Source organism: Triturus cristatus, chromosome 5_2 (assembly GCF_964204655.1).
Source record: "Triturus cristatus chromosome 5_2, aTriCri1.1, whole genome shotgun sequence".
NCBI classification, from domain to species: domain Eukaryota; kingdom Metazoa; phylum Chordata; class Amphibia; order Caudata; family Salamandridae; genus Triturus; species Triturus cristatus.
The window spans coordinates 800,858,603-800,884,199 of record NC_140588.1 but is presented as its reverse complement, the minus strand read 5'-3'; the positions used below and the strand labels follow the sequence as shown (position 1 = coordinate 800,884,199).

General features: G+C 42.5%; 1 long non-coding RNA gene across 2 annotated transcripts in view; it reads right to left on the bottom strand.

Moving 5' to 3' along the window:
- LOC146829292 (uncharacterized) overlaps positions 1 to 25,597 on the bottom strand; it is a 209,804-nt gene that overhangs the window by 32,711 nt on the left and 151,496 nt on the right. For both annotated transcript variants that reach the window (XR_014961951.1, XR_014961950.1), the window contains one exon: positions 8,187 to 8,296. This is a non-coding gene — a long non-coding RNA (uncharacterized LOC146829292). The remainder of the gene's footprint in view (positions 1 to 8,186; positions 8,297 to 25,597) is intronic.

Here is a 25,597-nt window from a genome sequence, read left to right as displayed (position 1 = left end):
CCCATTTTATTATACACTTACCGGATAGGAGCAGAATACAATTAGGGCTCACTATCAAAGTGCTCCTGCGTATTTCGCCAAGTTGCAGCACGCCCCAGACAGTATATGCCTGGGAGGACCCCTATGATGAAGCATGTCACCCTGGGGAAACCCTAGGTGAGTGAGGGGACTCTAGAAAAACAAGTGTTTTTTCTAGCATAGGACTCTACTAATTGCAGAGTACATAATCTTAGGTAGGTTTTATTAGGATCCTTTTTGGATTCTTTTTGGTAGACATATTGTAACAGGAGGCAAAAAACCTACCTCCCTATCCTCCAACTCCCTTTCCTTTATTGTACCTCTCTGTCTCTCCCCATATTGTTTCAGATACTAGACGAATATGGGAGCTATTCCCGATATCGTGTTAATTGGGATAAATCACTTCTCTATTTCTCACAGGGGAACATTGTGGCTCCCTCTCCCCCACTGCCTGACACATACCACTCTGATATTTGAATACCTGAGGATATTTCTGACACTTCATAAAGAGGTATGCCATGAACGTAACCTAGGGAGAATTATGCGTATCGATCGAGAGGATATGGCTAAATGGCTTGGACTACCCTTCACATTACTAGGAAAGGTGGCGGTCTTCAAAATGATAGTGGTGCCCAAGCTACTTAATGCTCTCCAGCACACTTACTACTAAATCCCATCTGAGATTTTCACAGTAATATACGGAGACCTGTGCAGATTACTATGGGATGGTAAACACCCTAAAGTAGCCCTAACTTTGCTTCAGCGTAACCAATATTATGGCAGAATTGCCCTACCTGACATTCATGCGTATTACTTGGCTTCCCACCTTATTAATGTCAACGATTGGCTCTACTCCCCCCCGGACCACGGACCACTCCACCTTCAAGCTAGAATTGTCCCGACGGGCCCCAAACTCTTGCCTTCACTACTTGCATGGGGGTGAAGGAACTCAACGTCTTCTTCCACAGCCATGAAATCCATGGGGTGGCAGGGTAAACCCATGAGGTAAACACTGTTGTGGGAGGGGAAGTGGCTACCTGAGCATAGCAAATTGAGGGGTTCCAGGTCCTGGGACCTGATAAAGATCACCAAGGTGGGGGACCTTCTGGAGGGTGCTAATATCATGCCGTTCTCTTTGTTACAGTGAGATTATGATATGCACAATACCCAATTTCTAAAGTATGCACAACTGCGACAAGCATGGAGAGCCGAGGGGCTCTCAAGAGAGAGACTCCCAGAATAAGCACCGCTCAAAGGGAGGCTATTGATGGAGGGCTTAGGGAAGGGTGTGAATTCCTCCAATTACAGGACCCTCATTAACAATAAACCAAACACGTTGAGGGGCTTGTGGTAGACATAGAGGATATCAACTGGGAGGAGGACCTAATGCATCCCCTGGAGGTAGCAATAAAGGTGCGGCTGATCCAGTTTAAAATCTTGCACCGGGTCTACTATGATAGATGACCACTTCATGCTATGGGGAGAGCTCCATACCTGTGCTGCCTGAGAAGTAAAGACATAGAGGACTCCTTTTTCCATACAATATGGAGCTGCCCCAAAATACAGGTCTACTGGGGAGTCATTATAGGGCAACTTTTGGCCATGTTCTCGCTAGCCCTCTCAATGGATCCAAATTTATCTCTTGGGCATTCTGAACGATATAGACTTACCACAAGCCCAATTATTATTCTGCACCCATGTCCTGGTTGTGGCTAAGAGAAATGTATCTTACCACTGGGGTTCTGAGGAGGCCCTCGCAATACAGGAGTGGAGAAAGGCCATGGATATGAACATGATGCTGAGAAGGATACCTACATCAGCAGAGGTTGTCCCAGAAAATTTCAGAAGATATGGGTTAAGTGGATTCCATATTATTCTCTGGAAGGCTTGGTGGATGACGGAGAGCTGGGATGGGGGAGGGGCTTCGGGTGATGGACACTGTGCACCTTGTTAATCTTGCGAGTGTCCACTATTTTTTAACCTATATTTGCTGGTAACTCTGATTGTTTTGCTATCAGACTGTGGGAGATGGAGACCGTTTTTGTTGGAGGTTGCACATAGCAATGCTTGCGTACATGTATATAATAGCAGTGTCCTGCACAACTACAGATTGTTCATAAATACTATGTAATTATTGAAAATATTAATAAAAAAATAAAAAAACAACTGGTAGGACTGAAACAAAGGGGATACACAAAGGGAAATAATAGCAGCAACAGAAGCAATATATTAGTAACAATTAGAAAGGGGGCAGCCCCAGGGACTGCATCTGAGTTTAGATGAAAGGCAGGAAAAGTGAGTAAGTAAAATGCAAGCAAGGGTAGAAAAAAGTCTGTAGAATACTGCACAGCAATAGGATACAGGGTCTGACTGAAGCAAGGCAGGCATTGGTCAGGAAAACAATTAACAAGAGTTCCGGTAGACAGGTTTAAACTTCAATGTACATACAAGTAGATTTAAGCAGCAGCAGCTTATAATCAATTCCAAGGAGCTGCAAGCCCTGGGTGAAGACCCATGAGTGGGCTGTGCAAGACTAGTCAGAGGTGTGTACAATTCCTATCTCATAAGTCCTGGAAGAGAGAATCCAGTTCTGAAGAACAGCAGTACTGCTCCCATTGAAAGCATGGCATAGTGGATGCCGGGTCTCTGTAAATAGCTGGGAGTGGAATTCTGGGACTAATAGTCCACGAAAGATAACCTAGGTATTCCAAAGTGTCCAAGACTAAAACGGGAAGAAGATAGGAGTTATACAGGGACTTTGGATGAGTCTTAGTGGTTATTTCCAGGTAGAATTGGTCCATGTAGATGACCCCCCCCCCCCGAATATGAACGATGGAATAGGAACATGGATTGTATTTCAGCTTTGTCGCACTCAAGGGTCCGCACACCTCCAAAATAAAGACTAAGGGGCACATGTATCAAACAATTTAGCGATCGCAAACAGTGCGATCTGCAAGAATTTCCCTTTTGCGATCACAAAATGGCCTTTTGCAATGCATGAACATTTTTGAGATTCACAATTTAGGTAATCGCAATTTCTTGTGATTACCTAAATTGAGAATGCAAATAGGGAATCGCAATTTGCGATTCCCTAATGCATATGCAAGAAGCCTTTCCTAAATGTGAACTGTGCATTTAGGAAATGCTAATTAGCATCACCATCAACTTGATGCTAATATGTGTATACTTTGAAAAATGCACTGAACTGCATTTTTCAAAGTGCCATTTGGCGCACACATGCCCCTAGGGCATGTGTGTGCCTTACATGTGCACCTGTTTTTTGTTAGGGGTGCCTCATGGGGGCCTTAGGCCCCCGGGTACCCTTGCCTTTGCATTACATAATTTGTGATTACCAATTAGGTAATCGCAATCTAGGCAATGCAAGTCCATTCCCACCTATGGGCCTTGAGGCCCATTGGAAATAATGGAGTCGCAATAGCAAATAGCGATTCCCTAATTGCGTTTGCGATTCTTAAGGAATCGCAATTAGAGAATCACTATTTGCAGCCTGTTTTGATGCATTGGATTTTGCGAATACCAAATAGCGATTTCTTAAAGATTGCTTTTTGGTAATCTCAAAATGTAACCTTCATTTATGTGCCCCTAAGTCCCATTACACGTTTGGACTTTGAACATTTTCAGCAGGAAATCTCCAGAGCGCCAGTGGGGCCAACTGTTTCAGGTGTATAGCCTTCAGTTCTACAGGGGCAGCTACAACTAGAGCAGGGTCTCGTCCAGGGTGGATTATTTTTCTCAAAAAGTGATCAAGTCTTATTCTGGGTTGAGGCTTGGAAGAAATTAACACTGTTCCTCAAAAAAGTGACAAAGTCCTTTTATGAAGTGGGACATCGAAACGTTTTAAAACTTTTTGACTTCCAGACTTTGGTTAGGATCAAATCCACTCCATGTATCTGAGCAGGATTGCATTGCTGTTTGCCTCAAAAAGCACATTTGACCTGGTATGCCACTTCTGTAGATGTTGGCACTTAGCGTGTTTTTGTGCTATTTTTATTTAAAATATTAGAAATTGATATCTTTTTCCCCCCATATTGGAAGTTTGTTGTTTGGTGTCATTCTGTGTATTGAATTTTATTAAATTTTTAGAATTTGGTTTGGGATTTTTATTGCTTGGGATTTTGACTTTATTACTGTTCATTACGTTTTTGATACTGCATAAATACATCACATTTTGCCCTAAGTTAAGCCTTTGAGCTCTGTGCCATAGCTACCAATTGAGCTCAGGTTAATTAACTGATAATGAGTATTATTGCCTGCCCCAAATAATACTTCACTTTCTTCTACAGGTTCCCGGTTATAAGGATGTTAAACCTGTCATCCTGACGGTAGTCTTCCCCCAACGTTTTGCCTGCTTACCTCCACTTGTTGCTATATCTTGTTGTTGGCCTTAGGACTTTGCCACCGCTAGCCAGTGCTAAAGTGCATGTGCTTCTCCCCTAAGCATGACATTGGTATATACATGATTGGCATATTTAGTTTACTTATAAGTCCCTTGTAAAGTGGTACACTATATTCCCGGGCCCTACTTTGACTTGGCATTTAAAACCACTTGCTAAGCCTTAAACTCCCCTTTTATTACACATAGGTCACCCCTAAGATAGGCCCCAGGTAGCCCTAAGGGTAGGGTGCTGTGTAGGTAAAAGGTAGGACATGTACTTTTAAGTTTTGCATGTCCTTGTAGTGACAAACAACCAAATTCACGTTTTACTACTGTGAGGCCTACTCCTCTCATAGGCTGGCATTGGGAATTCCTTAGAACACTCTTATGCTGTAATTCATGATTAAAAAGGAGTAGCTAAATCATGTTTCATATCTTTGGAATGGTCATGATAAATCCTCATTACTATTTAAGAAATGCCTCTTTTAGACAGTGGACAATTCTCTGCTCTTAACTTTGTTGTGTGTGCCTTCAGCCTGTATCCAATACACATCTGGGCTGGGTGACAGCTACACTTTGTGCATTCCCACCAGACAGCCAGAAACACAGAAAGGGTGGTTCTGATAGCAGACTCGTCTGCATTCTGATGGCCTTGCTGCTCAGGAAGAGGGAAAGGGAGAAGACACTTACATCTAACTAGGCTGTGTCCTGACCCCTCAGAGACAGCCTGGGATGAAAGGGGACTTATGCACTTCATGGAGCTGCTTTGAATTCACCCCTACTTCATAGGTATATTTGGGTATAAGTACTGGAGCTCTGACCCTACCAAAAAGGTATACTACTGAACCTGGGAAGCACTCTGCTGGAGTAAAGACTCCTGAGCTGTAAGGATTGACACTTTGCCTTGACTGACTATTCTAAGGAACTATTTCTCTGCTTTTCTGAGCTGCCTTGCTGTCTGCTGATCTCTGCCGTGCTAAGGACAAGGACTGAACCCATCTCACTGGAATCGAGAGTGACTCGTTTTCTGAAGTCTCATATACACAAAAGACCATACAATGCCTGAGGTACCCCTCCCCCCCCCCATCAGTCTGGCACCTCAGAAGTGGGTTTTGTAGCTGTTTTTCTACAAAACGGACGCATCGTCACCTATGCACCGATCAGAAATGACGCATCGCCCTTCGACGCCGACACAGCGGCTGTTAGACAACAGCGATTCTACAGCCTGCATATCTCAACGGCGACGCATTGCCTGCATCTCAGCGGAGCTCAACAACGACGCAGCAACCCAGCTGCGTGGAAAGGATTGAAACATCGTGCCATCAGCGTCTACACTTTCCTCCATCCAAGGTATGTTTTCAATGGGACCTGCGGAAGTCTCATAGCCGACCTGTCCTCCATCGTGGTTGGCCCAAACTTTGGATTCACCCCGGTCCCTCCCGATCTCAAGTTACCTTATATTGCTATTTCTTTCAAAGCACTGTTCTTGCATTTATTCTTTAAAAAAACATATCTTGCCTTTTGCAGATTGGAGTTTTGTCATTTTGGTCTTGTTTTACTCAGATAAATAATCTCTATCCTTCTAAACCTATGTGGAGTCTTTCTGTGGTGTTTTCATTGTGTTACTGTGTGTATGTGTTACACAAATACTTTACACATTGTCTCTTTAGATACACCTAACTGTTCTGTCCCAAGCTACCAATGGGTGAGCGTAGGTTATCTTTTAGTGTGTATCTAGCTTACCCTGACTAGGATTGTGTTCCTTACTTGTACAAGGTACCAACCTCTGCCAACTAGAGACCCATTTTCTAACAGAGAAAAATACACAATGGTCAAAACAACCTTCTTGAAAGTCTTATAGCTCTTGATTGAAGATGAAGTTTATGCAGAAGTAGGTAAACAATGCACTAACTACTCCCTGACATCAGAAGCGAGGGAAAAGCCAAACACAGACACTCAGTGGGTGATCCAAAGGGAATTCAGATTGCAAGGAGAATAATGAGTAAGTGGACTAGGAAAAATATAAATAATAAGGGAATTAATGCATTGTGATGCATTCTTCTAATGTTTTATATAATTCAAACAGTAACTGATATTACATGAAAAGACTCAACTTCATCTTGGATTTGGAATTCAGTCTAAAATCTCTTGCCTGACCACCATCTTGCAAAGGGTAAATTATAAGACTTGACCACACCTCTCTCTTCTAACATATGCCATAGACTAAGCATGTGGGAACGAAGCCCAAGATCTGGCCTTACCTCCCGATGCTCCTCACAGGTCATAGAGTGCCCATCCAGATCACTGCTACCGCAGAAACACCAATGTGGTCTAGGCTGCAAGGACGCCTAGTAGCGCCTGAGCATGGTGTCCTGCAAACCATTGCCTGATTGAGTGCACTGTATTCTTCTGAAGGGTCACCACTTCTGGTAAGCTTTCATCTGGATGTAACAATCCACTGTGTGTGAAAACACAATTTAGAATTGTCTTTCGAGCTAATTGTTATTTAATTAAAAGCTATGGCAATGGAAATATCTCAGCATACATCTGAGGGGAAGGCATTGCTATTCGTTTAACAGAATATCTAGTTGAATGTTACGGAATCAAAGCTGAGCATCAGTATTTAAAATAGAATTAATTTTTCTACATACTTGAGACCAAAAATGACTAATATTAGCACAATTCAATTGTATGACCCCCGCCCCTGACCCTCATAGGGTACTCCAGTATTGATTTGAAAAAGTAGTGGCCTAGAAAAGGGAATTTTACAGCACATACTTGCATTTATAGCATCATTTCTGCAGCATATGTAGTGATTAGAATTTACCGGTTTCCATCTTTTTGAGTTAGCTCGGGGGGCTAATCCCTCCTAATAAGACCATGCAGCCCATCCTGCTTGCAACAGCCCTTTCCCAAAGACCTATATGCCTAGCATCCTTTCTCTTCTACTTCTTGTGCAAATGTCTGTGTCAAATTTACAAACAATGGCGTTAGGACAGAAATGTATGCATGGATTGGAAAGGCTATGCATTCCTGCTGTCCATTTGTTTCTAGCTAGCCCTGTGTTTTCCTCCAGTAAGCTTGACAATCATGCAAATCAATTTTATGTGCACCATCTCTTTCCTTGCTGTTCTATTTTGAGCAGTGCATGTGTGACCAGGGCTAACATCCCCCCCCCCATCTGATTGAGGGAGTAAGCTGCTCTCCTCATTTGCAAAGGATTCATTTTCAGGTTTCATTGCCAAATGAAATCTGGGTGTCTTAATCACACCAATAGATCTCTTTCATTCTTGTTAACCGCTCTATTTCTCTGTTAGCACTAGTGGCGGCAGGCATGGGTCATGGGTGGCGGGGGCAGAGGGTTGCACAAAGGTGCGCATAATAATAAAAAAAAAAAATAAATAACTTACCTTCCGGCCGGGTCCCGTGTCTCTGCTCCTGCTCTCCTCAAGGAACAGGAAGCACAGCCAGGCCCCACTGACCAATCACAACGCTGAAAGGCAGCGTTGTGATTGGTAAGCACCTATAGCGGAGGACCCACCACTGCCTATTCCTTTCCTGTCTGCTTAGAACATTTGCCTGGTCTTAACTTCCTGTAGTTTTATTTGAGAAAACCTCTCAAATTGACATTCATGTATTGGTGGCATCTTGCTAGTTTTGTTCCATTGAACCTTCAAGATGGTGAAACCCATATGAACAAATGAAAGGAAAGCAATGAATTAGATGGTGTTATGCATTGTGTAAAAACTCGGCTATGCATACATTAACTGACCTGAGATCAATGTAAGAAGTGGGTAGCATCAGCAGGATTGCACATTTCCTTTGTGTGCTCACTCAGACAGCCCAATGGACTCTTCACGGTCCCCAGGCAAGAGATTCACACTGGAAAGTTAAAGCACAGCAGATGATTACTACCAAAACATAGACAAGAATTTAGCAGAAGTCCAATTTATAGGGAATAATGTGACCCAACTTTTGTAGCATAACATTTACATAATTAATAGTTCTACCGGTTTAGGCGGCAAGCTGCCAATACTACCTATGAAATAGCTTGAGCCATCCTACAACTTTATTCATGCTGCTGACCAGGTCCCAGCAAAGCCTGTCATACACAAAACAAATCTAATCCAGCTCTGCTGAGCGCTTAGAGTCCTAGGGGGTGAGGCCACCGGGCCAAGCTGAACGCGCCACATGGCTCATGCTCGCCTGCAGTTCAGTGACCAGCCTGCACTGCTGCACTGCGTGTGAGAGTGATGTCAGTGTCTAAGGTCCTGAATGTAAGGAGGAAAGAGTGGTTCCTGGAAATTCTATTACACATTACTTTTAGAAAGAATAAATGTTACAGATGCAAGTGCGCCCTCCGCATCTCATTCTGCAAATTTTTAGAACTATCATGAGTCGTGCATTAGTCGACCTCAGAGCTCTCCCTAAGATACAAGACTGCATTAGGGGTCGCAATAAAAGAGGGCCCTTATTATGGAATGCTGTATGCGCCAGACATAGGGCCTTAAACTTTTCATTGTTCAATCGGGAGCCAGTGAAGCCTTTCCAAGGCGCTCTGGGCTGACTGATGTCTCGGAATGTTTAGGAAAAGGCAGGCAGCCACATTTTGTGTAACTTGAAGCCTCTTGATTACTAGTGAGGGCTCCAGGACACAGAGAGTTCCCATAATCCAGGCATGAGAGTACAGCCAGCCTTCTCGAAAGGAGTGGTAGCAAATCTAGAATTTTCCTAAGCATTCAGAGAAGGCCGTAACAACTGGCCGAAAGTTTCCTTTCCTTGCTTAAGATTCCATAAAAAAAGTGTTGTGAAGCCATACCCTCAAGCTCCTTGCGGAGGGTTATGGGTAAGGAACGTTTTCCAAACAGTCTGGCCAGCCTGATGGAATGAATGTTAGGATTGTTACCCAACAGCATGATGATGTCTGTTTGTCTCCATTAAGGCAGCAACTGGCCATCCATTTGACTATTTCCTTCAGGCTATGGTGTGAGTTGTTGCGATTTTGAACAGTGCCTTTATGAGATGGATAGCACTATCAATAGGGTTGAGGAATTAGATTAGGCCCGAGAGACAATGTGGGGGCAGAACCAGTAGATCTCAGCTCAGTTGTGTGGCTAGAACACATCACTGCAGCATTAGGAAGTTACTTGGAAGCGATCTTCTTGACTATGTGCGCGAGGAACAATGGTGAAAGTCAGAAAGGAATCATCATGAGTGCCTGGGCCAAGTAAAAAGCTGTTAAAATTAATAGAACACGCGTCTGAGGCTGAGTGATCAGCAGGAATCATGGAGAGCACAGCCAAAAGTCTCCAGGGCATCATGATGGATCAGTATTTCATCTGAACATTGTTAGAGTAACTGAAAACGTGAAGGGCTGTGTGGTGGAGGGCTCAAGTGATGAGGCAGCTGAGTTGGACAGGAAAGAGTACACAATATCAGAAGAGCTTCCGTCTTTGGTGTGAGAAACGCACAGACGATGGCGCTAAGGAAGCAAGCCTTCTTAAGGAGGAACTCCATCACACCACCGTTCACATTGTCTACGCCCATTCAAGTAGGTCACTTCCAGTTTATTTCCCAGGTCACAGTACCTCCAGAATTCTGTGCCTCTTTAGAGAGTACAGAAAATAGGTGAAATTCTGTAGAAAAAAGCTGGTAATGTTATATCAGCAACATTCACATATAAAGTCATATTTAAATTCCTCTATCCCATATTGAAAACCTTTACAGTTAGAATTTTGCTAAAAAAGAACTCCAAATCCAAAATAAAAATGTGAGGTGAAAGAGGGCACCTATATCTGAAAAAATGATTGATGATTGAGTGTTATTAATAAGAACAGCAGCTTTAGGAGAGTCATATAAAAAGGAGGTAAGGTTTAAAAAATGAGACCAAATCCATGCCATTTTATAGCATTAAACATAAACTCTCAACTTAAGCGCACAAAGATTTAAGAATAGATACTTTACTGGCAATACTTAAAAGGCACCTGTGATGCAGCGCGGCTATCATAAACCTTTCCTTACGACACTAACCCAGAAAACCCTTACTCCATTTGTTCATCGGTGGGGCCCATGACACCGAAACACACATTCACTCAGTTTTCTGAATCAGTGATAAGTAGACGAGCTGCAAGACATATGGGGTACCTTGTTAATATTTTTACCTAAATAATAACAGTCAAGTCAAGTCAAAGTATGCTTTATTCGAATTTCATTCATAAAAGCAGGATACAATTTTACAATAAACAATTACATACAACAATTTAAAATGGAGATTAAATTCCAGTCAAGGCATCAAATACAAGACATACTTTGCAAAGTTTTCTAACTTGGGTAATAACCCTGGGTAAAACATACTGTTCTATTATCAATGACAAGTTTATAAAAATAGAATATTTTAAATGGAGATGAATTAAAAAATGATACAGGAGATAAAATGCAGAAAAAAATAATAACATAGCAGAGAATAGTCAAAAGAGTAGCAGTCTCTGCGTGGTCAACAGAGTAGTCAAATGGCTAGCAATCTCTGTCTAATCGACCACGCCCATCCTAGATACTTTGCGGTGGCTACTGAAATCCAAGTCAAAGTGCTAGTGCATATAATACGCAGGGCAACGGTACTACTGGTTGTTCCTAGGTTTTTACACAGATACGCCTTGGTGCTGCGTAAGATTTACAGGAGAATAAAAAATGTCCGATGGTTTCGTTATTAATACCGCAAACAGGGCAACTATCACAAGATCCCCCTGCCCACTTAGCTGTCAGAGATTTGAGGGGAAGTGCACCTGCTCTCAGTTGAAAAAGGAGCTTCCTTTCTCCTGGCCTGGTTATAATATCCCAGTATGGTTCTAGACAGGGATACATCTTGGCCTCTAAAAATTCTCCAGTCATAGAACCAGCTCTGGAGCTACTCCAGAGCCGGCAGGCAACCAACTCCCAGTATGTGGTTTTTAGAATACTTTTGGATGGAAAAGTGGCTCTCGCCGGATCTTCCCAGAGTGAGCACATACCAAGCTCAGACAGGGATGTCCTAAGTGATTTTAACCATCCAATTTTATGGTGTACATTAGATCGTATAATGTCTAAAAAACCCTCTGCGTAATGAGAGAGCGCAGGAGTCGTCCATATCCTGCGCCAATATAAGATCGGGCGAAGTTGTACCAGATCTGAAACTGCTCTTCTACCCAAATCATATTTAAGGGGCAGCAATGGTGTGCTTTTAGGGACACCAGTTATTGCCCTGAGAAATTTATTTTCTGAAGATTGGAGTGCAGCCACCTTCTCAAAGCCCCAAAGCTCGGCACCATAAAGCGCAGAGCCTAGAGCCTTTGCCTCATAAACCTGTAAAACAGGTTTTACAGGTTTGGACAAGGCTTTTCTGTGCTCTGTAGTAATAGCACCGGCCAGTTGCCTATGTCTGAGTGTAGCAATGTCAATATGATTCCGCCAATTCTTCTCGCTAGATATATGCATGCCCAGGTATGTAAAAGTGTTCACTACTTCTAACGGGCGGTCATTTAAAATGATTTTAGATTTAAAGCTACGATGGGGGTTAAAAATCATAAGCTTTGTTTTGGCTGTGTTAACCTCTAAGCCATACTCCCCACAAAATTGATCGAAGATGGACAAGGCACGCTGCAATCCGCTAGGAGTTTTAGATAGGATGAGCGTGTCATCTGCAAACATTAAAATAGGGATTTTGGTCCCAGCTAAAAAAGGGGCGTCCACTTGAGCAGAAGTCATACGGGCAACAACATCATTAATGTACAATGTGAAAAGGACGGGAGCCATTGCACAACCCTGCCACACTCCCCTCCCAACAGGGAAGTCTGCGGTAACCGAGCCCAATCCCCCCCACTGAATTCTGGCATAATTGGATTCATGAAGCCTCATTATCAAAGATAATAACTCACTTGGGAGACCCTTCTTCTTAAGGACCGACCATAGTTTAGACCGGGGAACCAGGTCAAAAGCGGCCCGTAGGTCAACAAAGGCAGCATACAAACTACCTTTGCCCAGCACAACGGTCCTCCATTGCAACAATGTAAAACGAAAAACCTGGTCCACCGTGCTTGTGGATCGACGAAAGCCTGCCTGAAATGGCGAAAGTGCGTTAGTCTCCTCTGCCCAATCCAGGAGCCTATTGACGATCACACGCCCCACAACCTTTTGAATAGTGTCTATAAGGCTTATTGGCCTATAATTACTAGGGGTGGGCGGAATTGGCGGAAGGCACTTCCGCCAATTCTCGCGAGAATGCAAGCAATTTCCGCGATCACGCGATATTTCCGTGATCGCGGAAATTGGTGCTTCCGGCCTGCCGCTGCCGCCCGCTACAGGTTGCGGGTCCCTCGAGTCAGCTGTCCATCGTAGTGGGGGAAAGGGCGGAAGATGTTGCCCACCGCTGGTGTGTGGGGCGGGGCTTCCATGCAGTTCACATGCCGCCCGTGGGCCAGAGACGCCGCGGGCCAGAGACCGATCAGAGCAGCTGGTGTCAGGAACTACACGGGGATTGCGCGACAGGTAAGGACCGTCACCACAGCTAGTTTTTGACGGTCGATATGGGGAGAACAGCACACCTGCCCAGCCTCGACCTAGCTCCCGAATGTATTGTGCCGATGAATGCGTTACTGAATTTGAGCTTCAACTCGGGCACCTGCTTTATTTATATCTGCAAGTGCTTGGCCAGGCAACAATTTCCGTTCCCTCCCGGAAATTGCGACAATTCGGCATTTCCGCGTTCCGGTCGGAACGCGGAAATGTCGAATTGTCGCAATTTCCGGGAGCGGAACGGAAATTGTCGCCCACCCCTAATAATTACCCAGCAGGGATCGGTCACCTTTCTTGAAGACAGGAATAATTACTGCACCCTGCCATGATATAGGTACCGCTGCACCCATTGCTATAGCATTGATGAGAAGGTGGATATACTTACACCAACGCTCTTTATCATTGACAAATAGATCAGCAGGCACTCCGTCAAGACCAGGGGCACGTCCACAAGCGACCGTGCTAAGGGCCAACCTGATCTCAGCAATGTCAAAGAAATTTTCTTTGGGGAGATCTACACTAGTTTCCAAGCCCAAATTAGCATTGTTTGGTGCGGCGTACTGATTTTTAAAAAACTTTACCCATTCTTCTTCAGGCACATTGTTATGCGGGGGCTCAGGATGACCCGATTTACCCCACCTAACAATGTGCCAGAATAACCGGGAGTCATTTCTATCACTGGCTGCCTTTAACTCGGACCAGTGGTGCTCATCCCAAGTTTTCTTTGCCTTAAGTATACAAATTTTATAATCCTTTCTGGCGGATTGAATTACAGCAGATTGCCCCCCCTTGATGGCTTTACCTAAAGCTAATCGCGCCTCCCTGCACTGATCGTTATACCACTTAGCGGGCTGTGGGGCTCTAGCTCCTTTGTTTTTCACAGGTTTAAGGAAGTACTCTTTGATTGTACGAAAGGGGGTGTTGTGTAATCCTGCTACCTCGTCTAAGCCCGTGCTAAGAGAATTAAAGTGCTCTATAGCTGATATTGCTTTATCAACATCTCCACTAATGTTAGCAATAGCCTGGTGATTAATTACTACATTTTCCCATCTTAATCTACGCATATCATTAGTGGAAATGGCCAAGGGAGGGGCAGTCTCAAGAAAGCCTGTGGGCCGGTTAATGTGGGACCACCATTTGTGGGTTGTACACAGGGGGTTGTGATCGCTCTCTACCCTCCCAACAACCTCCATATCACAGATCAGGGGCCATAGTTTAAGACTACATAAGACGTAGTCAATTCTACTATTATATCGCCCATTATCAAATGTACTTGACCCATTTCTAACACCACTAGTCCTTCCATTTAGGGCTCTTAAGCCCTTATCGTAACATAAGGTGTTCAGACCGATCACATCATCGGTCCAACGCGCAACCGAAGTGAGCTCTAATTTAGGGACTCCCCAGTGTCGATCCTCTTCATCACCGAAAAGGTCGTCTTCGTTAACTAGGGGTTCAAATGTTCTATTAAAATCCCCCGCGATGACGATATTGTTATTTGAGGAATGAATGTCAAGAAGACTGCCCAAGGCTATTAAAACCTCGCAACTCCCCCCCCTGTTACTCCGGACATAGACATTGTAGATATCCAACATTCCTAGTTTATCCAAGTCCAATCTAATTAGTTGGATATCTTGATTTTTGGTGTCAACAACTTTGATAACCAACTTTAGACACTGGCGGACCCATATTGTTAAGCCCCCCATGGGTCTCCCCCTTAGGCCCTTCAATGCAGGCACAAAATAGTTCAAATATCCATGTACGAAAGAGGGTTCACATAACCAAGTCTCCTGGAATATGCATAAGTCAAAATTATTAACAAAGCATGTCCAATCCACAGATTCCAGTTTAGAGGATAGCCCTGCAATATTCCAGGAGAGTAAGTTCCCCGTGATATCCTCAATGTTGGCCAAACAATTAACAGATGATAAAGGATCAGGGACAGTAAGATATTTAGTGCAGGTGTCTGCGCTTACTTCAGGTGCAGGATTTCTTGACTCGTTAGAAACTGGAAGTACATCAGGCATTGGCTCTTCAGGGACCAATGTCTGGGCCTTAAAATTATTGAGTCAATCCACGTCATCAAGATTTGCTAAAGCCTCATAACGATTTCTCAGCGGAATGGGAGGATTAGGTTGAATGCAGGGTAAAGCCCCAGAATTAATGGTGGAAGCTATCTTAGGTCTGGGAAAAAAATAAGTTAGTTCCCAAGTAGTAATAAAAGACCTTGTGTGATTTGTATGCCAGTTTAAAATATGGCTAACGGCTCTAGGGTCCCTGAAATTAATTAAAATGATGTCCCCTTTTATGTTCTTTGGTGTATTTCCCAACCAAGGTAAACGCCTGACATGTAAGATCTCCCCATTTATGTACGAGGGGAGAGGGCGATTTTGTCCAAGCCAATGAATCACCTTGTTTTTTAGCTGTAGATATCCCTCCATTACATCATCCTTTATAGTTGGAACACCCACAAGTACAACTACAAGAGGGACAGCTTCTGGTGGCAGGTCAATAGAAAATGGGCCACGTGATTTTGTAATAGGAACCAAGTTGTGACTTTTTCTATTACACATTGGCCCCCCTTGTATTGGAATATTTTCTCCCAAGCAATCTCTAACCTTGTTTAAATATATTGACTTGGGAGTAGTAGTTCCTCCTACGTTGTTACTAATTACATTATTTGTACTCGGGCTAACTTGGGATGTCAACGCTTGCGATAATGCGATAGAGGGTGGTACAACAGAATCCGAGACAATAGGGGATACTGTTGTTGGCTTTACAGAGCTCATAGTTGATTCCCTTTTGCTTTCCATTAGAGATTCTACTTTCTCTAGCCTTTTTTCGATAGCTTTTAAACTCTCGACAATGGGTAGCATAAGAGATTTCAATAACTTATCTATATTACCCAATAGAGATTATATCGTTTACAGAACAGGATGTAGACGTACCGGAGAGAGAGATATTATCAATACAAGGAATAGGACCTTTGTCAATATGAACCAAATCAGAGTTACAACTTGTTTTTTTCTTTTTACTCTTTTGTAACTCAGGGTCTATCTTTCTCCTTTTTCTAGGTAATGGGCCAGATAATTTGGGTTGCCTAAATAAGTTAACCTTTTGGGATAAAGGCTTAATAGCTTGTCGTAATTGCCCTATCGGTACAACAAGATCGGTGATTAAATCAATGGGTAAAGGTAAAGCAGTTTCGGACAAATCATTAGATATCTCATCCAAAGTTGGGTTTCTAGGTGATGTTACAAGGTCATTTTTACCCGGGAGGGATGAAGTCTCTTGATAAGGTGGACCACTCTTGTCTGGGGAAGTTACTTCATATGGAGGGGCCGTAGATAAAGACAAATGTTTGATGAGCTCAATAGAGCTACGGCGCCTCGCCCTTAGTTCTGCGAGAGTGGTTTCGCGATCTAATCCCGAGTTGACTTTAAATAAATAACTATCAAGGGTGCCCTTTTTGGAACAATCAGCCATGTTGGTGTCACTAATAAAAAACACCCCTAAAGTAATACATACAACAGAGCTTTAGAGGAAAGAAAAACAGGAGTGGCAATAACATATGGTAGGGTAAACCAATCCAAACAAAATTACCCTCGAATGAGAACAGTAGAGGAGAAAAGTCAAGAGGGTGAGCCCGGCCCGGCCTCCTTCGGCTCCAGAGGGCTCCAGAGGGCCCGCCCTTTGCCCGGGCTTAGCCCGGCGCCGCCCGCGCGTGTCCCGCGACGCGGAGGGAGCCTCCTCCTTTGAGCGCCTCCGGGCGCGAAGAGAAGCGGAAGTCGGCCGCAAGGCAGCCTGGGAGCTGTAGTCTCCCCCTGTCGTGAGCGCGTTTGAATGAAGCGCCGACAAGGGAGACCAACAGCGTCAACACCCCAGGAGCGGCGAGGATGACCAAAGTTTTGCTGTGGGTCCGCAGGTAAGGTAAGTGTCACTAGTCAAAAATTATCACCCCCGCTCCACCGAGGGAGCCTCCTCCTTTTGAGCGCCTCCGGGCGCGAAGAGAAGCGGAAGTCGGCCGCAAGGCAGCCTGGGAGCTGTAGTCTCCCCCTGTCGTGAGCGCGTTTGAATGAAGCGCCGACAAGGGAGACCAACAGCGTCAACACCCCAGGAGCGGCGAGGATGACCAAAGTTTTGCTGTGGGTGCGCAGGTAAGGTAAGTGTCACTGGTCAGAAATTATCACCCCCGCTCCACCGTGGGAGCCACCTCCTTTTGAGCGCCTCCGGGCGCGAAGAGAAGCGGAAGTCGGCCGCAAGGCAGCCTGGGAGCTGTAGTCTCCCCCTGTCGTGAGCGCGTTTGAATGAAGCGCCGACAAGGGAGACCAACAGCGTCAACACCCCAGGAGCGGCGAGGATGACCAAAGTTTTGCTGTGGGTCCGCAGGTAAGGTAAGTGTCACTGGTCAAAAATTATCACCCCCGCTCCACCGAGGGAGCCTCCTCCTTTTGAGCGCCTCCGGGCGCGAAGAGAAGCGGAAGTCGGCCGCAAGGCAGCCTGGGAGCTGTAGTCTCCCCCTGTCGTGAGCGCGTTTGAATGATGGTCAAAAATTATCACTATACATTATATACATTTGTTTTTGGAATTGTCGGTTCTAAACATCAAGGTACGCCGCTATTTCGGTCGATGGACCAACTAGTAGGAATCAGTTGATAGCGATTAAGTCCAGCTCAGTCACAATTTAAAACCTTTTAACAATTATTGATCCTAACTTTAATTCTAATAACCACAGACTCAGTTTTGAGTTAGCATGAAATCCTATCTAGATTCATTAAATAAATTGAATAAGTAAAGTCTTATTAGACAAATATTCTAGACATTATTACATAAGCGTTTAAGTAAAGATTGAAATAAAAACGGAAAATACTCATTATTCTTGGCCTTAGGCGAGAATGGTTCACCAGAACATGAACCGAAGATCACAGGATAGTTTCCCAATACTGACTGACTGTCCCTCTAACCTCCTCGGTCGTATTCCCTCCCGCGACGGTCTCGTTCCTTTTCACCATCAACGTTCAATGTCCAAAATTGACAAAGTCTTTTCCAGCATCAGAAGGAAAATCATCTCAACAGACAGCGTGTCGCGTTGAATAGATCGATGTAGAATGAGCGCGCACACACATCATTGTAAGCACAAGCTCTTTTATATCCTTTACACTAACTTGCTATACCCAAATTGAAACCTTTTTAGGGGCTACCTTCATTCTGATTGGTCCATTGGAGGGGTGTTGATGGTCACCTCATTGTCCTCCTTGCTCGAACCGGTTCCGCAAACAATCAATACATTCAACAGTTCTCGTGATTCATCAAGTCCAAATGTACTTTAACTTTGTTAATATATTTGCAACATTATTCGACAGTCATGAATTAGTTCAACTTCTGGAGTTCGAGTCTCCCATCCGTTCCCAGGCATTCATGCTGAACTCTTAGCACAACTCTTGTTTTAGGTCAGCCTGGCCTTGACATCTCTCACTCCGGGCATAGGCCACACACTCGTGACTGGAACTTCCACTCTGCTCATGCGCGGGGGCCATCTTTATTCTGCGCATGCAATCACGTCTCTCTGCAGCAGCCATTTTCAGGTGATGCCTATCAGGTCCAACGGAACTAATATGAAAACAACATAGCAGAAATTAGACAAAGAAAATAAGCCTTCTGTTTACCACCCACCATTCTAATGACCTGTGTTAGGTGTTACCTAGCATAAGCGACATTTAAAGCCATTTTACTTACCATCTACATTCTTTGCCACAATATAATTTTACTACAAACGAAATAAATGCAACTTACTTCTACTTTCTACACGAATCACAAAACTATGTTAATTTAATTTCACATTATGTAAATAATTTAGATTTTTTTCAATGCTGGTTAGTTTCCCGCGTGTAGTGTCTAATTAAAGGTGCATTTGTTGATTAATACATGCATTCAAACAGTTAGTATTTTTAAAGTTATGAGGTCATTAATTTCGAAAGGGGTACGACATTTTTATTTATTTATTTATTTTGTATTTCCCCGGCTCCATCAATTCCCCCCTTTGGTGATTTTTAATATCACCACAAAAACCATCTCTACCAATTTATCAGAAAGCATGTTTCTTGTCCTTTTTCATTTGTTAGCTCAAACAATTGTATTTTTCACATTCTGTCTCTTAGACCTGTTGTTCATTTTCTCTTTAAATTCTTCTAATTAAGTCTCTCCCATTTCTCATTCTCTTTGTTTATTTTTCTCATTTTGTCTTTTTACTTTATTTTCTACTTTTCTTTTCCTAATACATGCTAATCTCAACATCAATATCATTAATATTACTATTGTCACTGGTATTTGTATTTTCCCAACTAATGAACTACCTATTTCTGCAAACCATTTCTTCACTGAGGAAAAACTCTGACCAAGCTTCTCCAAAGCACCATCAACCTCCAGTGGGATAATTTCTTTATGCAATTTAGTAATATTCTTTATATATCTTTGTATATTCTGACTTTTATCAGGAATGTAAGTGCAACAATGCTGTACCTTCAGCATTGCACAGATTCCTCCCTCTTGTGCCAAAAGAATATCAAGGGCAAGTCGATTTTGCATCACCATAGATCTCATGGCAACCATCTCGGTATTTACCATTAAGAACCCTCCAGCAGTATTTGTTGATAAACGATCTGCTATTGTTGACAATTTCCGAATCTTATATGCATTAAAAGATATACCCACTGCTGGTATCAATGCTCCAAAAATGTCACCTATTATCTCTGAGAAGCTCTCCCTTCTTCTACGTGTTAGTGGTTTACCTATCTCGTGAGTTCCTTTAGTTCCCCTTTCTACATGAAATATCTTTGGAAAGACCAAGCCTAGATAACATGTTCAGTACCAATGGTTCGGCAACCTATAATAAGCTTTATTCCCACAAATAAAATAGATCCCTGGGAATACTGGATCTTTTCCTCCTTTGAATCCCCTATAATTCTGTATGTATCTCGGCATTCACTAGCACCCATGAAATAGTTGTCATACATAGTATTATATCTACGAATGCACAATCTTCCTTGTTGTGGCAAATCTAACCCTATTGCTACATTCGTTTCACTCTTATCATAACTTCCTTCCTCAAAACTCCAAGGTGGTGTTTTCATCTTTTCTCCTGTTACTTTTCTTTGAAACTTAAATCTTCTTTTTTCTACCATGTCTAAAAATACATTTTCTTCTTTCCTTAATCTACAAGTAAGATTATGTCTAAATGCGTAGTCTAATGTTAATTCTTTTGTTGCTAAGAAAAATTCTCCAATAACTTTACCAGGCTTCACCTTGTTTAGTTCAGAAACTACAGAAACTTTATGAAAAATAGCATCCATAGCAGTATAATAATATTCTAATTTGCCTGTCTTATAAAATAAACTAGCCAACACACTGCAAGTTATTCCATACGTCAAAGGAAGGTGATGATATGTTGCACCCTCTGTCACAGACGCAGGTAACTGCATACAGACATAACAAGCCCTAACATCCATTGTCTCTACATAGTCATATAAAAGCTTTGTAAATAACATTCTTAGAAAAATCATTTATTGACCTGTCTCTATGAGACTCAGCATTATCTATCAGTGTTACAGTATCCTTTGTGTTATGTGCTTTATCACTATTTGTTTTATTGTTCATCCCAGACGTATTTTCTGCAGTTAATCTAAGTGGGATAATTATTGCTAAAATGAACCAAATAAGCATCAGTAAACCTGTACAGTAAATACACATTCTACACCATCTGTGTAGAAACCTACACCTAGATTTTCTATTTTCATTCTCTGCCATGGTAAACTATAATCTAAAATATGTACAGAAAAAAGTATCTCTCTACGCTCGAAAATATGGCCTTCGAACCAGCTGCCCTTAGGGTACTTTTGGTCCTTCAAAATTTTCTTTGATTTTGTCAGTTTGTCTTTATTCTGGTTTCTTCAGCCTCTTCAGGATGGGCACAGTTCACTCTCACCCTCCTGCTTATAATTTTAGTTTGGGTTCTCTTGACAGCTATCCACCTCTTCGATGTCAGGCAGTGCTATGTAAGTCCATTCAGGTGATTTGTATTTCAGATTAGATCTTTTTACTCTTTTCGGTCTTTGCAATTGTCCTTTATTCAGATTTCTTTAATTTCTTTGACTCGTTATTTCATTTACTTGTTCTTCCTTGTTCTTGTTCAAATTTATTATTTTATATCTCAGACATTACTCTCGTCGGGCCAATTGTCTGCTTTTCTTGGCCTTTTTAGTTCAGTCTCTATTTCTTCTCGTTCCACTTTCCAAGCTCTCTTACTTGGTCCTCTCCTTTGTCTTATTTCTCCTTCACTTTCTTCCGATTCTGTTTCAGATCTTACTTCACCTTCTTTAACTTTGAACTTTATGATCTCTGATTCGCCATCTGATTTTAGATTTTCTTCTGTTATTTCAAATACTTCTGAAGGGATTTCCCCAAAACTTGTACTTGGTTGTTCAACATCACTGTGAATTATTTATGTCTCTCCTGTTTCAATATCAATTGTCTGTCTTACAAAGTCTTCTGTTTGCGTCTCAATGTCCTCAGTTTGTCTTTCACCAGATTCAGATTGTTCTGCTTCAGATGTTGAACTGGTGTCTGATATTTCCAGATGTCGACTTACAGGTCGATCTTCAGGATCTGGAATTCTGACGGCTTCAGTTTCTGTTTCAGATGCCGAACTGGTGTCTGATATTTCCAGATGTCGACTTACAGGTCGATCTTCAGGATCTGGAACTTTAATTGTATGGCTGTCATGAATCCAATTTTTCACACCTGAACACTTTACTGCTGTGGTAGTCACCAAGATCACCTGACATGGTTTATCCCAGCGAGGAACCAGGCAATTTCTTCTCCTGTGGACTTTTATGCGTACCCAGTCTCCCGGACTCAGATCATGAGCTCGGTTTCTCTAAAGAGTGATCGCATCCGGTCCAACCTGATGAAACACAGAATGCACCACATCAGCCAATCCTTTGCAATAGTCCAGAATAAGATCATCAGTTATAGTCAGCAGTTTGTTAACAGGTATGAATGCTTGTCTTATTACTCGTCCCATTATTATTTAATGAGGACTCAAACCTGTTTTTCTGTCTGGTATGCTCCTTATGCTCATGAGCACAAGTGGCAGGGCATCTGGCCATTTGAGTCCTATGGCTAGACACATTTTCCCTAGCCTATTCTTGATTGTGTCATTTACTTGCTCAACCACCCCGGAAGCCTCTGGTCTGTAGGCACAATGTAGCTTTTGTTGAATGTCTAATGCTTCACATATCAACTGGATAACTTCATTTTGGAAATGACTTCCTCTGTCTGTTTCTATCGTTACCGGAAAACCATATCTAGGAATGAATTCTCTCAGTAGGAGTTTTGCTACAGTAACTCCATCATTCTTTCTTGTCGAATATGCTTCCAGCCAACGAGAAAACAAACAGACAACCACCAGGACATACCTAAGTCTGTTACTTGGGGGCACTTCAATGAAATTTAGTTGAATTCTGGTAAAAGGACCTCCTTCACGTCCTATTGTTCCCAAACTCACTACTTTTTTCCTTCCAGGATTCAACTGTTGACATATAAGACATCTTTGACAAAGGCTTTCAGCTATAGCCCTAAATTTTGGGTTGTACCAAATCTGTTTAAAAAGTCTGATCATTGCATCTCTACCTATGTGTGCCTGTCCATGGTACATACATGCCATGTTAGAGATCATGCTATCAGGCATAACTGGTCTTTCATCCCTGTAAACCCAAACTTCATCTTCCTCTCTTTGTCTACAGCCTGATTGTATCCATATATCTTTTTCCCCATCACCTGCTTCTTCCTGCAATTGTCTCACCTCTTCCCACATTTCAATTGTGTTAGTAAACATCAAAGGACATGAAACATGTTCTTTTTCCTTCCTCCGATTCATTGAGATGATATGTCTGGCACAATATTGAGCTTTTTCATCAGCAAATTTGTTGCCCTCTGTAATGTAGTCATCTTCATTCTTGTGTGCAGCACATTTTACTACCACAATCTGTTTAGGCAGCTGTATTGCTTCAAGAAACATTTTCACAAACTCACCATTCCTAATTGGAGCTCCTGAAGAAGTCATGAATCCTCTCTGGGACCAGATATGTCCAAAATCATGTACCACTCCGTAGCCATACTGGCTATCCGTGATCACAGTGATTCGGAAGTTTCTTCCTGTTTGCAAGCTCGAATCAGAGCAATCAGCTCAGCAACTTGGGCTGAACGTATTCCTCTCAAACAAGATGCTTCCATTATGTCTGCCACCGTATATACAGCATACGCAGCGCTTAACATTCCTCCTTTTGTTCTCAAGCATGATCCATCCACAAACATCACATAATCTGACTCCTCTAGAGGTTCATCTCTGATGTCAGGGCGGGGCTTTGTGCAGAATTCAAGTACATCCAAGCAATTGTGATCAACATCACCTTTGACCTCTGCATTTACTGCATCAGGCAATAAAGTGGAAGGATTCACACTTATGCATCTCACAATCGTTAAATTGTCTGCACCCAAAATCACCTTCTCATATCTGGTTAATCGGCTATGTGTCATGAATTGGGTTTTTGTTCTGGTCAGAAGGATTTCAACTGAATGTGGGACATATACCTTTAAAGGATATCCTATCACAATGCCTTCACTCTGTTCCAGACTCACACAAGTAGCTGTTACTGCTTTTAGACATCCAGGCAATGCTTTTGCTACTGGGTCCAAAACAGCTGAAAAATATGCTATTGGCCGTCTCATTCTTCCATGCCTTTTCTACTAGTACTGAAAGTGCACATCTGTCTCTTTCACTACAGTACAACTCAAATTCTTTTTCATAATCTGGCTTTCCCAATGCTTGGGCTTCACACAACCTGTTTCTCAGTTGCTCGAAAGCTTTCATCTGTTCCTCATTCAACGCAATTGGATCTTTTACATCACTTTTTGTTAATCGCTGTAAAGGTTTTGCAATCAATGAAAATCCATTTATCCACTGTCGGCAATAACCAACCATTCCGAGAAACATTCTCACCTCTCTCTGTGTCATTGGGGCTCTCATTCCCTTAATAATCCTGATTCTTTCTATTGTTACTTTTCTCATCCCTTTTTCAATCTTATGACCTAAATACTGTACTTCTTGTTGACAGAACTGCAGCTTGGATGGGGACACTTTATGTCCTCCTTCTGTCAAATGATTCAATAATGCAATTGTGTCAGTAATACATGCCTCTTTTGTTCTTGATTCCACCAATAGGTCATCAATATACTGGACCATAACAGATTTCTCAGGCATTTTCAAACTTTCTAGGGATTTCTTCAGAATCTGATTAAAAATGGAAGGACTTTCAGTATACCCTTGAGGAATTTGGCACCATGCCAAAATACGTTTGCCAAACTGGAAGGCAAACAATGGCTAGCTGTCAGGGTGTAATGGAATGGAAAAGGATGCATGGTACAAATCAATATCTGTGTACCATTCTGCATCATGAGAAATTTGATGCAATATTACAGCAGGGTTTGGTACAATTGGACAACAGGGAACTACAGTTGTATTCACCTTTCTCAAATCCTGCACTATCCTATAGGTTCCATTAGGCCTTTTCAATCCCATTATAGGTGAAGTACATGGGCTACTCATTATTTCTCTCAGAATACCTTGTCAATCATTTTATCAATCACTGGTGTTATTCCTTCAATAATTTCTGGCGTTAATTTGTACTGCGAAGTATTCGGGTAAATTGCTTCTTCTTTTACATTAATTTTTACAGGATCAATTCCTTTCATTAGACCTATATCTTCACCCGTAAAATCCCATACATCACTCTTCACTATTCCTTTCAATTCAGTAGGGATTTTCTCTGCATCAAACACAGGAAATGTATCACATTTTTCGGGTTGAAGTGCTGACAGTCATTTTATACAGAACATCATCATCTGATGTCTGAAAAGTAATACCATCTGGGGTACAGTAGATGGTACAGTTCATTTTACAAAGTATATTGCGTCCAAGTAAATTTACAGGACTGCAATCGCACACTACAAAACAGTGCATATCTTTAAATGGACCAATTTACACCTCTACCGGTTTTGTAAGAGGGGTTTTAATTTGTCTGTTGGAGACACCTAAGACTTGGATGAATTCTCCTGAAAGAGGAAGGTTTTTAATTTCAACTGATCTTACAGTAGAACGGGTAGCACCAGTGTCCACAAGGAAAGTAACATTTACACCATTCACCTTTCCATCCATAGATGGACCTGACTCATCTACCTCTAGAGTTGCGCCAAGCATGCACTCCTCTTCCTCTCCTAGGCACCGTCATAAGCTTTCATCCGATTCATTTCCATCCGGCTGTAGCCAATACTGTGAAACAGCAGCTGCGAGCGGCAATTTCGTTAGCTGCTCTCCACCGTAGAATCCTGCCTCTGCACTGTATCTTTGAAGATTTATACTCTTTGGGAGAGGTGGATGCGGCACTTGACTCTGTTGAGTAACAACCTGTTGCTGTGGCGGTTGTTGAAAACCCACCTTATTCTGTGGATTTAATGATTTATTCTCTGTATTAACTTTTGGAGGTACTTTGCACTCGTTTTTACAATGCCCTAATTTTCCGC